Source organism: Ascaphus truei, chromosome 15 (assembly GCF_040206685.1).
Source record: "Ascaphus truei isolate aAscTru1 chromosome 15, aAscTru1.hap1, whole genome shotgun sequence".
Classification (NCBI taxonomy): Eukaryota; Metazoa; Chordata; class Amphibia; order Anura; family Ascaphidae; genus Ascaphus; species Ascaphus truei.
The window spans coordinates 28,342,839-28,359,981 of NC_134497.1; the positions used below are offsets into that span (position 1 = coordinate 28,342,839).

The following is a 17,143-nucleotide window of genomic DNA, read 5'->3' on the forward strand; positions in this document are numbered from 1 at the left end:
AACAACGTATAATCCGCATCAGGAATACTTATTATAAGAACACAGAGAAGCCCAGGTAGTCATTCAGACCTTTTGGAATCATTGACTCCATGTGAATGATCCACCTGGACTCTCTGCGTAGTAATGCCTTCTCCAAGTCGCCCCTCGTATCCCAGCGTGACTTTTTCAATGGCAAAGGCTCTCAACAGCGTATAGTCCGAGTCATGTTTGTTGAGGAAATGTCTTGCTATTATTATTTTTTTTTTATTATCCAGATTTGTTTTTAGCATTTTTGACATTCCTATTGTGTTCAAGTACCCGGAATCTGACCTCTCGTGTGGTCAACCCAACATACGGGAGGCCACAGGGGCATGAAATGCAATAAATCACCCCCTTAGATTTGCAATTGAGAGTGTCCTTAATACTAAAACTTTGAGTTTTAGAGCTGTTATCAAAGGACACTGTGTGGTCCATATATCTGCACACTGAGCAATTGTAGCACCTGGAGAAGCCCTTTCTAGGGGAGGATGACAGAAAGGTTTTCATGATGTTGGGAAATAGTGACTGTTCACCAGTCTGTCTTGCAGGTTGGGAGACCTGCGACTAGTCATTGTCACTCTATCACCCAACACCCTTGCCAACTCGGGGTCTGTCCTAAGTATGTCCCAATGTTGTTGCAGAATAGTGCATAATTTCGGCCATTGTCGATTATGTGTTCCCACAAACCTAATAGTTGACACAGCACTATTTTTCTGCTTGGGCCGTAGGAGCATTCCCCCAGGTATTTTTAAGCTATTACGGAAACCCCTCTCTATACAGTTCTTACTGTAGCCTCTCTGGCGGAACCTCTGCTTCATCTCCCTTGATCTTACCAATAAATCAGACGGAGAAGAAACATTGCGCTTTAACCTGAGGAATTCACTAGTGGGTATGACCTTAATCTGATGAGATGGATGAAAGCTTGATGCGTGGAGTATTGAATTTGTGGCTGTCCCTTTACGAAAAATATCTGTCTGCAGGGCCCCCACTAGTCCAATGCTGATGGCAAGGTCCAAAAATTCAATTTGGGTTTTGCTGTTACAGAGGAGGTTAAGGGTTTGGTGGACAAAACGGCACTTGAAAAATACACAGAACCCAAGTTTATTCCAAGGGGTCTGTGCCTCCAAACCTTTGCCTCCTTTGATTTCACAGACCCCACTTTCAAAACGAGGTGGGATGAAGCATTGACTGCATGCTCTTTTCAACTTATACAAATACTTATAGATCACGATAAGGCAGTCGTGCTAGAAGTTACTAATCAAATTGAGCTCATAAAAAAAGTCCTATCAGAAACAGAGACCCAGTCTTTCAACAAAATAGAGATTGACCTTGAAAATTTTGAGAAGGAAATTATAGCATTTAAAAAGAAAAAATGACCGTGACCAAGAGGACTATAAGCTAGACAAAGTCTATAAATGGCAAAAGGGCAAAAGAGTAGGCAAAAATAAGTTGAATATACGGGAGAACGCAGTCTCCACATCTACGGATGTTACGGCATCCAATATAGAGTCGTCAGACACGGAGTTCCGTTCTGAGGGGCGTCCCAAACCTGAAAATTCTTTTTTAGACAAAGGGAGAAAACCACATTTTCAAAGAGGCGGACGAGGAGGGGGTCAAATGCAGCTAAGAAAGCGAAAAACGAGGGTTACAAAGCATAATGCCTGGTGACAACATCGAGCTAGAGAGTACATTTAACATCATTAACCTCTCTGATTTAACCCTCACCCAGGATCAAACGAATGTCCTAGGATGTGGATTATCGTTTTTTCCAACTATCGGTATGGATCAATTCGAATAGACAAAAGACTTACACTTATTTTGCCGTAAGTTACTCTTGCAGAAATATTTTGCCAAATCAGGTAACCCTGATCAACATCAAATCTACAGAAATACAGTGGGATGAACAGGAACTTTTGGCCTTACAAGATCATGACTCATGGTGACCAAGGGGTGGTCCAGACTAATGAGACAAGAATATTATCGAATTTAAAAACCAAAGTCCATATTCTGCCCCTCGTGGCAGATTTCCCCACAGGTAGAGGTATTTGCCAAATTGGTGACAGAAGCCTTCAACAAACTTCATGTTCAATGGGGTGACCAGAATACCAGCATAGCTGAAAGAAAAGCACTGTTACAACTACGGAATTTAAGGAGGTGGAAATTAAACCTAGCGACAAGGGCGAGAACATCGTTGTGTGCCCAAGGTGATGTACGAACGTGAAGTATTTAAACAACTTAGGGATGCAGCCCATATCCAAGTGGCCCATTATAAGTGGCATGACTACTGAACAACTGAAGTTTAAAAGGAAGGAACTCTTACCCTAATGGATCTTATCCTTCTTCTCTCCTCAGGTGAAAAAACATCTCTAAATCCTCATTGAAGCCTTTGCTGTGTGTATTATATAGCATATGCAAGTGATCCAATGCTAGGTAAAAAACCCATCTCTAAATCCTCATTGAAGCCTTTGCTGTGTGTATTATATAGTATATGCAAGTGATCCAATGCTAGGTAAAAACCATATTTGAATGCTGTTTTCTGTCTACCCCTAATCAAATTAAGTGTTGCCACTTGTTTGAATGTGCCTCAGATGTGCTAATTAAGCAGACAGAACCACCACACTGTCAGGTGACTTTTTAGGCCTATATAAACCCAGTCAGAACAGCTAGTCTGCCTGCAGCCCATATCCAAGTGGCCCATTATAAGTGGCATGACTACAGAACAACTGAAGTGTAAAAGGAAGTGGCCCATTATAAGTGGCATGTCTACTGAACAACTGAAGTTTCAAAGGAAGTGGCCCATTATAAGTGGCATGACTACTGAACAACTGAAGTTTAAAAGGAAGTGGCCCATTATAAGTGGCATGTCTACTGAACAACTGAAGTTTAAAAGGAAGTGGCCCATTATAAGTGGCATGACTACTGAACAACTGAAGTTTAAAAGGAAGTTCAAAAGAAGTGAGGAAGAAGTGGACACCCCATCTGGCCCTGATTCCTGCATTTGAACTATGCTGGAAAGGAGGATATCATCAATACCAGACTGCATCATTACTGCTGTGATGCTGCCTTTACCATTTATATTTGCTGTGACTTCACTTCTTCTCAAATTATGCACTTCTTTTTACCAGCCTCAGTATGTCTCTAACTCTATTCACATATCTCCATCTCTCCTTCCTCCACCACTTCTCAGTTCACATGAACTCCTTTCTTACCTGCACCCTCTGACACCACACAACTATATCCCCTGCACTAAAAAACACCCTTACAAATCATCCTCACACATCCTCTTTCTATCCATGCTTCTCCTCCTTGCTTCTGGGGATATCTCTCCCAATCCTTGTCCCTGTCTTATTCCTACATGCGCTCGTCCTCGACTGCCAACTGCAACCTCTACTCCTTCTGGTGTCAACCCCTCCAACCTCATACCCATCCCCTGCCACCCTCCCTCCTCTCTCCCTTTCTCCTGTGCCCTTTGGAATGCTCGCTCCCTCTCTAACAAGTTCCTCTCTGTGCATGACTTCTTTCTCTCTCACTCCCTGCTTCTCTTTGCTATAACTGAGACCTGGCTCACTCAGTCTGACACTGCTCTGGAAGCTGCCCTCTCCTATGGTGGCCTTTCCTTCTCCCACACTCCGCGCACTGATGGCAGGGGTGGAGGCGTGGGGCTCCTGCTCTCCTCTCTCTGTCGTTACCGAACCCTTCCTATTCCTCCCTCTCTTGCTTTTCCCTCCTTTGAGGATCACACTGTCCAGATTTTCTCTCCTCTCCCTGTTCATGTGACGGTCATTTATCGCCCACCTACCTCTACTCATCCCCCTTCTGCCTTTCTCTCTCACTTTGAATCCTGGCTCTCTTTCTTCCTCTCCACAGACTCCCCTGTTCTTCTCCTTGGGGACTTCAATTGCCACATTGATGACCCCTCTCTCCCTTGGGCTTCCCGCTTTCTTTCTCTAACCTCTTCTTTTGGCCTTCAACAGTGGACTGCAGCCAGCACCCACAAGGATGGCCACTACTTAGACCTGGTTTTCACTAAGAACTTCTCTCTCTCCGATTTCTCCATTTCCCCTTTTCCTCTCTCTGACTATCATCTCATTCTCACTATCTCGCTTCTCCCCCTCCATATTCCCCCAGGTTTTGCAGAAACCTGCGCTCTATTCACTTACCTGACTTTGAGTCCACTTTACGCTCCTCCCTCTCCTCTCAGCTCTGCTACAGACCCCGACAACCTGGTCAGGAACTACAACTCTGTCTTGTCCTCCTCTCTTGATCTACATGCCCCACTTTCTCTCTGCCGCACTCGCCCTTCTAACCCTAGACCCTGGCTAAATTCCCACACACGCATGCTGCGTTCCTCCACTCGTTCCTCTGAACACCTCTGGAGGAAGTCTCACACTCTCGCAGACTTCCTTCACTACAAATTTATGCTATCCTGTTTCAACTCTGCCCTCTCGCAAGCTAAACAAGCCTACTTTTCTGCACTAATCAACATGCACAAGTCTAACCCACGCCGACTGTTCTCCGTCTTTGATACTCTACTCAAACCACCCTCAGCTGCCTCTCCTTCCTCCATCTCCGCTCAGGACTTTGCTGACTATTTTAAGGAAAAGGTGGAATCCATACGTCAGAACATCCCCTCTGTTTCTTCTTCCCATCCTACACCTCTTCCCAACTCTCCTCCTGCCTTCCTTGACTCTTTTTCCACTTTCTCAGAGGAGGATGTGTCGCTGTTGATCGCCTCTTCTCCCTCTACCACTTGCCCTCTTGACCCCATTCCCTCCCATCTCCTAAAACCTCTTGCTCCTACTATAATCCCTACGCTCACACACATTTTTAACTCCTCCCTCTGCTCTGGAACCTTTCCATCCTCCTTCAAACATGCAACAGTTACACCATTACTCAAAAACAGCAAGCTTGACCCTACCTGTCTTTCTAACTATCGACCTGTCTCCCTCCTGCCTTTTGCCTCTAAACTCCTTGAACGTCTTGTATTCTCTTGCTTGCTCCATTTTCTCAACACCTATTCTCTCCTAGACCCTCTACAATCTGGCTTACGCACTGCTCACTCCACGGAAACAGCCCTCACTAAAATAACTGACGACCTCCATGCTGCCAAAGACAGAGGTCATTACACTCTGCTCATATTACTCGACCTCTCTGCAGCATTTGATACTGTGGATCACCCTCTTCTCCTTCACATTCTCCATACTCTTGGTATTCGGAACAAAGCTCTATCTTGGATCTCATCCTACCTCTCCCATCGTACTTTCAGTGTCTCTTCTGCTAACACCTCCTCCTCCTCTATTGATCTCTCTGTGGGGGTACCCCAGGGCTCTGTCCTGGGACCTCTTCTCTTTTCTCTGTACACACTCTCTCCAGGTGACCTAATAACATCTTTTGGGTTTAAATATCACCTCTATGCTGACGACACACAAATATACTTTTCAACACCCGACCTTACACCTGCTATACAGACCAAAGTTTCTGAATGTCTCTCTGCTATATCATCCTGGATGGCCCTCCGTCGCCTTAAACTCAACATGGCTAAAACAGAGCTCCTCATACTTCCTCCCAAACCTGGCCCTACTACCTCCTTCCACATTACTGTTGGAACTACGATCATTCACCCAGTAGCCCAAGCACGCTGCCTAGGGGTCACACTCGACTCCTCTCTCACATTCGCCCCTCACATTCAAAACATTTCTAAAACTTGTCGCTTTTTCCTCCGCAATATAACAAAGATACGCCCTTTCCTCTGTTGCTAAAACTCTGACTCAGGCCCTCATTCTCTCCCGTCTTGATTACTGTAACCTCCTGCTGTCTGCCGTTCCTGCCTCTCACCTGTCTCCCCTACAATCTATCCTAAATGCTGCTGCCAGAATCACTCTACTCTTTCCTAGATCTGTCTCAGCATCTCCCCTCCTGAAATCCCTCTCCTGGCTTCCAATCAAATCCCGCATCTCACACTCCATTCTTGTCCTCACTTTTAAAGCTTTACACTCTTCTGCCCCTCCTTACATCTCAGCCCTAATTTCTCGCAATGCACCATCCCGACTCTTGCGTTCTGCTCAAGGATGTCTTCTTTCTACCCCCTTTTTATCTAAAGCCCTCTCCCGCCTTAAACCTTTTTCACTGACTGCCCCACACCTCTGGAATGCCCTTCCCCTCAGTACCCGAGTAGCACCCTCTCTATCCCTCACCCTCTCTATCCACCTTTAAGACCCACCTTAAGACACACTTGCTTAAAGAAGCATATGAATAGCACTGTGGATATTCTGAACACATGATACATAAAGCTTGGCCCCATGCAGACGCACTTACCAGAACTCCCTCCTACTGTCTCTGTACGTTCTCCTTACCTACCAATTAGATTGTAAGCTCCTCGGGGCAGGGACTCCTCTTTCTTAATGTTATGTTTATGTCTAAAGCACTTATTCCCATGATCTGTTATTTATATTATCTGTTATTTATTCGATTACCACATGTATTACTACTGTGAAGTGCTATGTACATTAATGGCGCTATATAAAAAAAGACATACAATACAATACAATACTCATTGCTACACTGAGCTCACCTGTGATCCAACTATAAAGTTCAAGACAAAGCTAGATTCAATACTTAGAGCTGCAGTATTGGACCAGGTGATTACTCAACGTAATTATGATGCCTTATTGTCAAAATGCCCCATTGTACCAACCTTTTACATACTACCCAAAGTCCATAAAAATCTCTCCCACCCCCTGGGAAGACCTATTGTTTCTGGCATAGGAGGGCTAAGCGAACCCATATGCAGGTTTATTGATTTATTTTTGAAATTATCTGTGGAGACATTACCGGCCTACATTAGAGGCACGATGGATGTCTTGTCGCGTCTGGAGCACATCACGGTCGACGAGGAAGTCCTCCTCGTGACCTGTGATGTGGAATCACTCTACACGTGTATAAGGCATACAGACGGTTTAAAGGCTGCAAAATTTTATTTATCCATGCAAAATCTCTCTAATGACCTCATACATCAGATCCTAAATCTATTACATTTTGTATTGTCCCACAATTGTTTTATTTTTAAGAACAGGTATTTCCTCCAAAAGAGAGGGACCTCAATGGGTGCCACCTGTGCACCCTCCTAGGCTAACCTCTTCCTGGGGTGGTGGGAGAGGGAAGTTGTTTTTACAGAAGGCAACTCCATGTACACAAGGTGTGTTTTGCTGTGGTTGAGGTACATCGATGATGTGCTTATCCTCTGGCATGGTACCGCCGGGGGGTTCGCTAGCTTCATCGATGTACTCAACAAGAATGATCTTAACATTAAACTCGCCTTTCAGTCCAGTAAAACCCGAATTGAATTTTTGGACCTTGCCATCAGCATTGGACCAGGGGGGGCCCTGCAGACAGATATTTTTCGTAAAGGGACAGCCACAAATTCAATACTCCACGCATCAAGCTTTCATCCATCTCATCAGATTAAGGTCATACCCACTAGTGAATTCCTCAGGTTAAAGCGCAATGTTTCTTCTCCGTCTGATTTTTTGGTAAGATCGGGGGAGATGAAGCACAGGTTCTGCCAGAGAGGCTACAGTAAGAACTGTATAGAGAGGGGTTTGCGTAATAGCTTAAAAACACCTAGGGCAATGCTCCTACGGCCCAAGCAGAAAAATAGTGCTGTGTCAACTATTAGGCCTCGGTCCCGCTGCGCTCGTTGGCGCGGGCGGCGGGTCGCGAGTTCCCCACCAGCAGGGGAATCCTCGCGAGCCGGTCCCGGTCCCCACTGGCTGCACAGCTGATTACACGCTGTAGCGCGTCAGCCGCTGGAGACACCAGAGAATGGTGTTTTCTAGCTTTGACGCGTGACGTGTGTGGCTGTGAGCCAATGGGGAGGGGAGGCTTCGGGAGGAGGAGAGGCTTCGGGAGGAGGAGAGGCTTCGGGGAGCGGGGAGGAGTGTGGAGGGACAGCAGGTGAGTGCCTTTCTCTGTGTGTGTGTCTGAGTGCGTGCATGCCTATCTGTGTGTGTATGTGTGTGCCCGAGTGCGTGAGTGCCTGCCTCTGTCTGTGTGTGTGTGTGTATGAGTGCCTGCCTGTGTGTGCGCGCGTGTGTGTGTATGAGTGCGTGAGTGCCTGCCTGTGTGTGTGTGCGCGTGTGTGTGTATGAATGAGTGCCTGCGTGTGTGTGTTTAAACTTACTTTCCAGCTCCAGCCCGAGTCCGTGGAGGGAGGGAGGGGGAGAGTAGCGGGTCCCTCCGCTCAAGCCACGCCCCCCCTCCCTGTCAAACCGCCCACCACCCGCCCACCTCCCGATCAAACCTCCCACCTCCCGCCCACCTCCCGATCAAACCTCCCACCTCCCGCCCACCTCCCGCTCCGGCTCCCTAGAGACCGCAGATCGCGGTCTGTGTATCTCAGCGCACCGCCTGTCAGCAGCGCAGGTGCGCTGACTCTGGGAGCGGGGCCTTAGCCTTAGGTTTGTGGGAACACAATCAACAATGGCTGAAATTATGCACTATTCTGCAACAACATTGGGACATACTTATGACAGACCCCGATTTGGCAAGGTTGTTGGGTGTTAGAGTGACGATGACTAGTCGCAGGTCTCCCAACCTGCAAGACAGACTGGTGAACAGTCACTATGTCCCCAACATCATGAAAACCTTTCTGTCATCCTCCCCTAGAAAGGGCTTCTTCAGGTGCTCCAATTGCTCAGTGTGCAGATATATGGACCACACAGTGTCCTTTGATAACAGATCTAAAACTCAAAGTTGTAGTATTAAGGACACTCTCAATTGCAAATCTAATGGGGTGATTTATTGCATTTCATGCCCCTGTGGCCTCCCGTATGTTGGGTTGACCACACGAGAGGTCAGGTTCCGGGTACTTGAACACACTAGGAATGTCAAAAATGGTAAAAAAAACAAATCTGGATAATTAAAAACAAATAACAATAGCAAGACATTTCCTCAACAAACATGACTCGGACTATACGCTGTTGAGGGCCTTTGCCGTTGAAAAAGTCACGCTGGGCATACGAGGGGGCGACTTGGAGAGGGCATTAGTACGCAGAGAGTCTAGGTAGATCATTCAGATGGAGTCAATGATTCCAAAAGGTCTGAATGACTACATGGGCTTCTCTGTGTTCTTATAATAAGTATTCCTGATGCGGATTATACGTTGTTATTTCCGTGGTATTTTAGTAAGTAGGTACATAGATGAAGTCGTTTCATTAAAACTTTCTATGTTTTCCCCTCTCCCTTTCTCTTTGTTGAGAGACATGTATGCTCTTCCATCTTACTGCTTCTCTACCGAGTGGCAATACAACCTGTATAGATATACGTGCTGGTATATGTGGTTTGACCCATAAGAATATTTACTGCCTCCCTTTTCCCTTGTCCTGTTGCAGTGACTATTCGATACAGACAAGTTACAGAATGATTCTTGGGATGATCAGCCAAGTGGAGATCTACATACAGAACCACAGTGGTAGAGATGTCTCCTAACGGACATACAGTAAAGAACGTATGGACTGTGGATTTCCTTAGTGCTACAACTTCCAGCACAAAGAATTGGACTTTATTGTTACTCACAAACATTCGTCAACTCTTATTGTGCTTTCCTCGTATTCTCAAGGGCTGCATTAATTATGTACTGGATCAAAGACTATGTAAAATCTAGCAAGTATATAAGAAGACAAAGAGTCTCCCACCGATCCCTTTTACCACTGCACATACAGGCTAATAAAGTGTTTATAGGGGTATAGTGCTCCCTGACATATATCCAAAAAAGCTGTAGGGGGTACCAAATGTAATCGCACCAAGTTCTATGGATGGACAATTACCAATAAAAGCCTGATTAGGCAAAACAATAAAAGTTTTATTTACTTGTATAACTTAACGACGCATAATCAATAAGCATTAAAACACAAGGTGTGGGTGATAACAGGAGGCCAAGTACTATATATTTCAATATTTAGTACATTAAATGAAACCTCCTGATAATCGGAGAGGGGAATAGAGTAGGAGGTAGGTGTATGTATATACAGGTATAGGGGGAATGCCAATATTCAATACCACCTGCACCAATCTCCAACAAATACGGTGGCCTCCTACCTAAATGGGTTAGAGGGTGTAACCGTCTAGCATATATTGAAACCGCAATGTGCACAGTGCACCAAATACTAGCAGTATAATTGTAGTTAGAGTGCCGTTACCAGCGTGGTAGTATGATCTCTGTCACCATCACATATACTGGGACCGCAGTATTCACAGTGCACCACAGTATTATACCAACAGTTTAAATGTAATTAGATTGCCGTTGCAAGTGCGGTAGCGTAGTATCTACCACCAACTCAAATGTACACCCTCTCTCTCCCCGATACTGGAGCAATCTCACCCGTGACCTCCCACGTCAACCCGATGACGTCATCCCGACGTACGTTTCGCGCTCAGGGGCTGGCGCTTTCTCAAAATGTAAAATCTACCAAAAGTATTGGACATATCCACCCCAAATTGCCTAATGGCAAATCCAGCTGCTATGGCCCTTTAAATTGTACTCCAAATGGTCTAAGAGAATGTCTGTGGACTCACATCATAACAGTTGTATTTGAAAGTATTCTCTTTAAGTATCGAACATCTTTAATGAATGGGTAGGATGTGTATACATTGTATTTCTTGTGCAGCAGAGGTATTTAGTGTTGGTATCAGCTTTAGGGGCTTTTCTGAAGCTGACACATTTGTTAACCACACTTACATTACCAGGTACACACCGCGCATGCGCAGACGCGTGCGTAGCACGAATATGGAAGCCAGAGAGGGTGTGTACACATTGTATCACCTGCGCAGCAGAGGTAATTTGTGCTGACACTGGCTCTGAGGTTTTTTCGTAGCTGGTATATTAGTCAACCACATGTAACTACTAGACATACACTGCGCATGCGCATATGCATGCGCATATGCATGCGCAACATGACTACGGAAGCCAGTGCTAACCGAGTGCGCGTCAGGCTATACGGAGTGTCTCCTTCCCCTCCCATCAGCTGTGAGCGCAATCAGCTGTTCTCCCTCTCTTTGGCGCAAAATGTCCCCTTTTTAAACAGCCGCCTGCTCTAGCCTCCTCACCACTCCAAGTTTAAGTCTCTGGATGAAACGCGTAAAAGTGGGAGCGCTAGGCAGGATCCCTGAATTATTCCTCTTAAGAGCACATGTAACTATGCTGCAGTACCACCTGTTTGTTTTTTGTTTTTTTGCAACCACACCACCCACCACTATATATAGCAAATTATTAGATGGATACACTAACATTAAACACTCTATGCTACAGGTAGTGTTTATGTGTATATATCTTGTGTGGCAAGCTGCTTACTCAGGGACTCATTGTTTCATGTGCATGTCTGGGAGATCTAATGAGCTATAACTTACCTTATATTTTGGGAGTTGTTTCTCACAGGCTGCCTTTATTCTCTGTACATTATTTAAGCAGCTTAACACGTAATAAAATGTGCTGAGGGAGTTATATGTACTCAAGCATCTTGATGGCTAGTGTTCCTTGCTATGTATACATTGTGTTCTATATATCTTAATGCTAGCTACTTTCATTGTTGGTGGATATAGGTGATAGTGTTTTGCACTTTATAGGTTAAGTGACTACTGCTGTGGATCACCTTCCCTTTACACGTGTTTACTGCAGTGCCCGTGTCCGGGGTACATGCCATATTTTAACTATTTCGTACTGTTTTCTCTTTTTTTTATGTATTTGTGTCAGCCTAATAAATTGTTTATCATCATATTTGGTACGCCTGAGTGCTCTCTATGGGATTTTTTCTTCTGTTCTTGTTATATATATATATGAGAAAGACTGCATGTGCAGTTGAAACGTTGGATTTTTGGCTGTGAATAAATCTTTTTGCAAAGCCCGAGAGCCAGGATCATCTTCATGGTGATCCACTTGGGGGACAGCTTGCTCTCCATTGACCAAGTGAGAGGGAGGAGACACTTGACCATGTACAACTGCCAGCATCCAAATTCTCTCATCGGCTGTAGCTCTTTCTCCCCATGAGGCAAGAGGTGTTGTTAGTTCAGGGTTAGCAAGTCCAGTAGCCATTAGGACTATCCCTCCCGCATCCTCAAGACACAGTCCTTCACCATTATCCCGGTGAGCACCCCCTCCCTACCCATGTCCATCTCCCTCCGGGGCTGGAATAACCTCCTGGACCTAGGGCTTAAGTGTGATCACTGTGCCTGCAGCAACAGGCTCCATGCCCTCAGGATAAGCTATGCCTACTTCATGCCGTTCCAAATCCTCCTCAAGTTGCACCTTTGACTGACCAGCTGTCAGTAAGCCATAACCCTCACACTGGACCACCATTCCAAGTCCTGAATCGTCCTGCTCGCTTGTCCATGTTTCACCCGCAGGCAAAAAGTTATGGGACAAAGGGTGACTATTTTTTCGTGCTCTTGCAAACCATGTGTATGCTACTGTACCTCTTGCTTTGGGAGCTCGCAACTTTTGGTTCTCCCTCTATGCTATAGGATCCCGTAGGATACTATACCATAGGCTCAATCAGATCCCGCCGCTGTCACCAGAAAAAAGCCTCTCACGGTAGACCAGAACTTTTAACACCAAAATACCCGGATCCTTTTATTGGGCAAAGCAAGAGATAAAATAAATTGTGATTTATTTACAGAAATGAACAAACAGTGAACAAACACTAAAAATAGTGTAGCTAGCAGGGTCGGCTCTGTGTCTATCAACATTGTCTTTGAACATATTTTAGCCGTTTCCCTGCTGCAGCATTTGGCTAACTCACTTACTGTGCTAGTGATTGCAAGTGTTGGTCACTGTCTCTCCACTAGCATAGCTATATATTTAACAACAGTGTAGCTGGCAGGGGTGGCTCTATTGATACTATTATTATTTAAGGGTATATTATAGCCATATCCCTGCTGCAGCTTCTGGCTGTTTGATCACAGTGCCACTGAGTGCTAGGTACTTTGACTCACCTTGCCTGGTTGCACTTTGTTTGGCCCAACAGGTTTCAGTCATTATTATATACTGGAACTTACATTTATGTGAGGCCAACTCTGTTGCACGTGTACATATTGTTTAATTCAATTTTAAGGTTTACTACATTTAGTGTTACGGTAATATGTTTTAAGTACACTTATTAAAAGTTATATTTTAAATTCACATAGTGTGCACATAAGTGAATTTTCTTTTAGGGGCACATACACCTGTGTGCTCCTTTTGCTTTCCCTATTATAGATAGTGTTGACACAGAGGCACATAGGCTAGATAATTAATAATAATAATTGAGTAGACTTAAGTGGGATAAACAGAATACTCTTTGACAAAGGGCGTTCTGCCCGAAACGCGTCAGAGTGCTTGACTGCGTGTCCTCGCAGACCATGGATTAAAGACTATTTTTAACCTCATTGCTGGTGTTTAGCCCCCCATCTTTTCTACAGTTGTGCTCCGCTGTGATCCTCCGAATTACTCTCGGATAAACAGAATAGTTGAATTCATAGCAGTCGTGGGCCAGAGTGACAGAGGTTTAAACCTGTGTCTCTGGTATATCCACCCGCATATATCTGGATTAATAGTAGAGGCTGACCCTACCCCAGGAACCAGTCTAGTTCAAGTCACAATACTTACTTCGACAGAGAGATGCTGCTGGAGAAGCCCCATGTGACAGGACCAGGGCTCGGAAGCGAGCACACGTCAGTGGAACGCATCTTAATATATAAAATCGAATGGTTGGTACTAGCTGCGGTGAATCTGATTGGCCAGAGGCTGAGGACCAATCAGATTGGTGGGTTTGATGTCACCCAACTGCCACTCTCTTCCCCCTCGGCCACACACACTCGCTCTCTCTGTCCTTCCCCCCCCACCCCCATCACACTCACCTCCCCGGCGCTCACCCCATCACACTCACCTCCCCGGCGCTCCACTCACCTCCCTCCCCGGCACTCCACTCACCTCCCTCCCTCGCGCTCCACTCACCTCCCTCCCTCCCTCCCCGGCGCTCCACTCACCTCCCTCCCCGGCACTCCACTCACTTCCCTCCCTCGTGCTCCACTCACCTCCCTCCCTCCCCGGCGCTCCACTCACCTCCCTCCCCGGCGCTCCACTCACCTCCCTCCCCGGCACTCCACTCACCTCCCTCCCTCCCCGGCGCTCCACTCACCTCCCTCCCTCCCCCGGCGCTCCACTCACCTTCCTCCCTCCCCGGTGCTCCACTCACCTCCCTCCCCGGCGCTCCACTCACCTCCCTCCCCGGCGCTCCACTCACCTACCTCCCTGTTGCTCCACTCACCTCCCTCCCCGGCGCTCCACTCACCTCCCTCCCCGGCACTCCACTCACCTCCCTCCCCAGCACTCCACTCACCTCCCTCCCTCCCCGGCGCTCCACTCACCTCCCTACATCCCCGGCGCTCCACTCACCTCCCTCCCCGGTGCTCCACTCACCTCCCTCCCTCCCCGGCGCTCCACTCACCTCCCTACCTCCCCGGCGCTCCACTCACCTCCCTCCCCGGTGCTCCACTCACCTCCCTCCCTGGCGCTCCACTCACCTCCCTCCCCGGCGCTCCACTCACCTCCCTCCCCGGTGCTCCACTCACCTCCCTCCCTCCCCGGCGCTCCACTCACCTCCCTCCCTCCCCGGCGCTCCACTCACCTCCCTCCCCGGTGCTCCACTCACCTCCCTCCCCGGCGCTCCACTCACCTCCCTCCCCGGCGCTCCACTCACCTCCCTCCCCGGCGCTCCACTCACCTCCCTTCCTCCCCGGCGCTCCACTCACCTCCCTCCCCGGTGCTCCACTCACCTCCCTCCCTCCCCGGCGCTCCACTCACCTCCCTCTCTCCCCGGCGCTCCACTCACCTCCCTCCCCGGTGCTCCACTCACCTCCCTCCCCGGCGCTCCACTCACCTCCCTCCCCGGCACTCCACTCACCTCCCTCCCCGGCGCTCCACTCACCTCCCTTCCTCCCCGGCGCTCCACTCACCTCCCTCCCTCCCCGGTGCTCCAATCACCACCCTCTCTCCCCGGCGCTCCACTCACCACCCTCCCTCCCCGGCGCTCCACTCACCACCCTCCCTGGCGCTCCACTGCATAGACACATAGACACATAGACACTGCAGCCGTGCGGAGGCTGAGAGAAAGCGAGTGCTTTCACTGGCCTTGGTACGCGTGCCTTCAGGGCTCGTGTCTATGGGCGGGCCAGTGACGTCACGGAGCTGGTTCGCCCTCATTGGGCGAACCGCTCACATGACCGGCCAAGAAATCAGTTTTAACTGATTTCTCGCACATCGCGCGCCCCCTCCAACGCCATATATGACGCTGCGATGACGTCAGACGTCAACCAGGAAGTACTGAGGCTGCAGCGGCTACCCGACTGTAAACACAGGTGATGGGTATGAAGTGGATTTTGTAAACCTTAGGGGGTATATATACTTGTTAGCTTCACGCATAGTGTGTCTGCACGTGTTGCACGACACAAATTGCCACCGCTGCTTGAGCCTCCTGAGGGGTGTCCGGCAGCTGGGATTTTATATTGTAACCACAAGGATTACCCAGTATGGGGTTTTTCAAGAAAACTCTGAAAGGGTTAAATAGGTCGTCTAACCAGGCTCTATAAAAGTTGTGTACGACTATAGAGCTCATTACCACTGACGAAGTACGTCACGAAATGCGTAGAATGGAGCTATCCCTGTCCGTGAGCAGAGGCACCAGGAGTTCGGCGCCCGGCAGTGATGTCATCAAGAGAGACAGTGTGAGGAGTCGCGAAAGGAGGCGAGCAGTGCAACAGTGATCCCAGCTGCCGGACACCACTCAGGAGGCTTAAGCCGCGGCGGCAATTTGTGTCGTGCAACACGTGCAGACACACTGTGTGTTTTTTTTTATGTGTGTATTAATAAATGTTTTAATCAGTACTACACTAGGTACTTTTTATTTCACTTTATTTTGGGAGAATCACGCATTGTTGGAGCTCTTGGAGAAGGAATGCAGGTGTGGTCCTGATCAAGCGCAGGGGAAGGGATTAAAGATACTCATTTTTTGCCAATGATCAACTTCATTCCTGTAAGTAGGCACTTGTCAGGGTGACGCAGGCCCCATAATCAAAGGTGTGGCGCAATGATTTGTCCCCTTTATAACCACAGGAAACACTGTTTGGTGGAAAGACAAGTCTAAAGGCATCGATGTGGCTAACAGGACTGGTTTTCATAACCATATACTGGACAGGTATTGTACTGTTCTGTTCCTTTTGTGCCTGTGATTTGATGTGTTCAAGTTCTGTATTTGACAAGTTTTGGAAGACTTATCTGTCTTGTCCCTAAGGCTGCCATTTCTTCAACCTTGGACTGATCTATTACACTCCTTTGATTGTGACTAAATTTCAATGCTTTAAACTTGTTGATATAAGAGTTGCCCATTTATTTTTGGGAGAAGTTATTAAGATCAAACCCACAGTCAGTATTATGTATACACGTGGGGTCTCTGTATTTGGGGTCAGTCACATCCTTCACCTTTTAGGTATAGCTTTATGAGTACACTAGGTACGTTTGCCCAACAGGTATTTTTTACGCTAAGCGCTTTGTGTAAGTAAATAGTTATTTTATTGCAGTAAGGTGTATGGTCTGAGGAGAGGACGTGTCTGTCATGAAACGCCACGTGTTTGCATATACCTGCTCTGATGCTTTGAATACAAAGTAAGTTACTTACAGAGAAGGCTCCTGTGTGCTTCCTGCACCGCTTTATTTCTTCTTCTCTTTCCCGGAAGTGGAGACACTGACTACATCCAGGTCACAGCTCTGTGTCCTACTGCGCATGCTCACACTAAGGGGATCATGGGAGTTGTAGTTTTTAGACTTCAAAACGTGTCACGTGTCACGTGTCACATACTGTGTAGATTAGAAACAAGACAGTAACATTTCCCAGGCACTGTGCTAGGGAAAGATCGTTTCTTCTGCATGTAGATGTGTATACTCCTCCTGGTCCTTAATATATCTCAGTGAAGCTGCTTCAGTTCCTCCCTTTTGTCCAATGTTGATAAGAAGGAGGTAACCTGGATATGACATAACCCCTGAGGCTGTAATACAACTAAAGCTTGTCTTATAGTTGGCGCGCGCCTGTGCGAACGCTCG

General features: G+C 47.3%; 1 protein-coding gene across 5 annotated transcripts in view; it reads right to left on the bottom strand.

Annotated features, from left to right (window-relative positions):
• Positions 1-16,841, bottom strand: part of LOC142466740 (uncharacterized) — a 64,863-nt gene extending 48,022 nt beyond the window's left edge. The window contains exon 1 of one of the 5 annotated variants that reach the window (XM_075572091.1): positions 16,722-16,841. The gene's annotated coding sequence lies outside the window, so the exon portion shown is untranslated. The remainder of the gene's footprint in view (positions 1-16,721) is intronic. The other 4 variants (XM_075572092.1, XM_075572088.1, XM_075572090.1 and 1 more) reach the window with 4 other exon arrangements.
• Between the last annotated feature and the right edge of the window lie 302 nt (positions 16,842-17,143).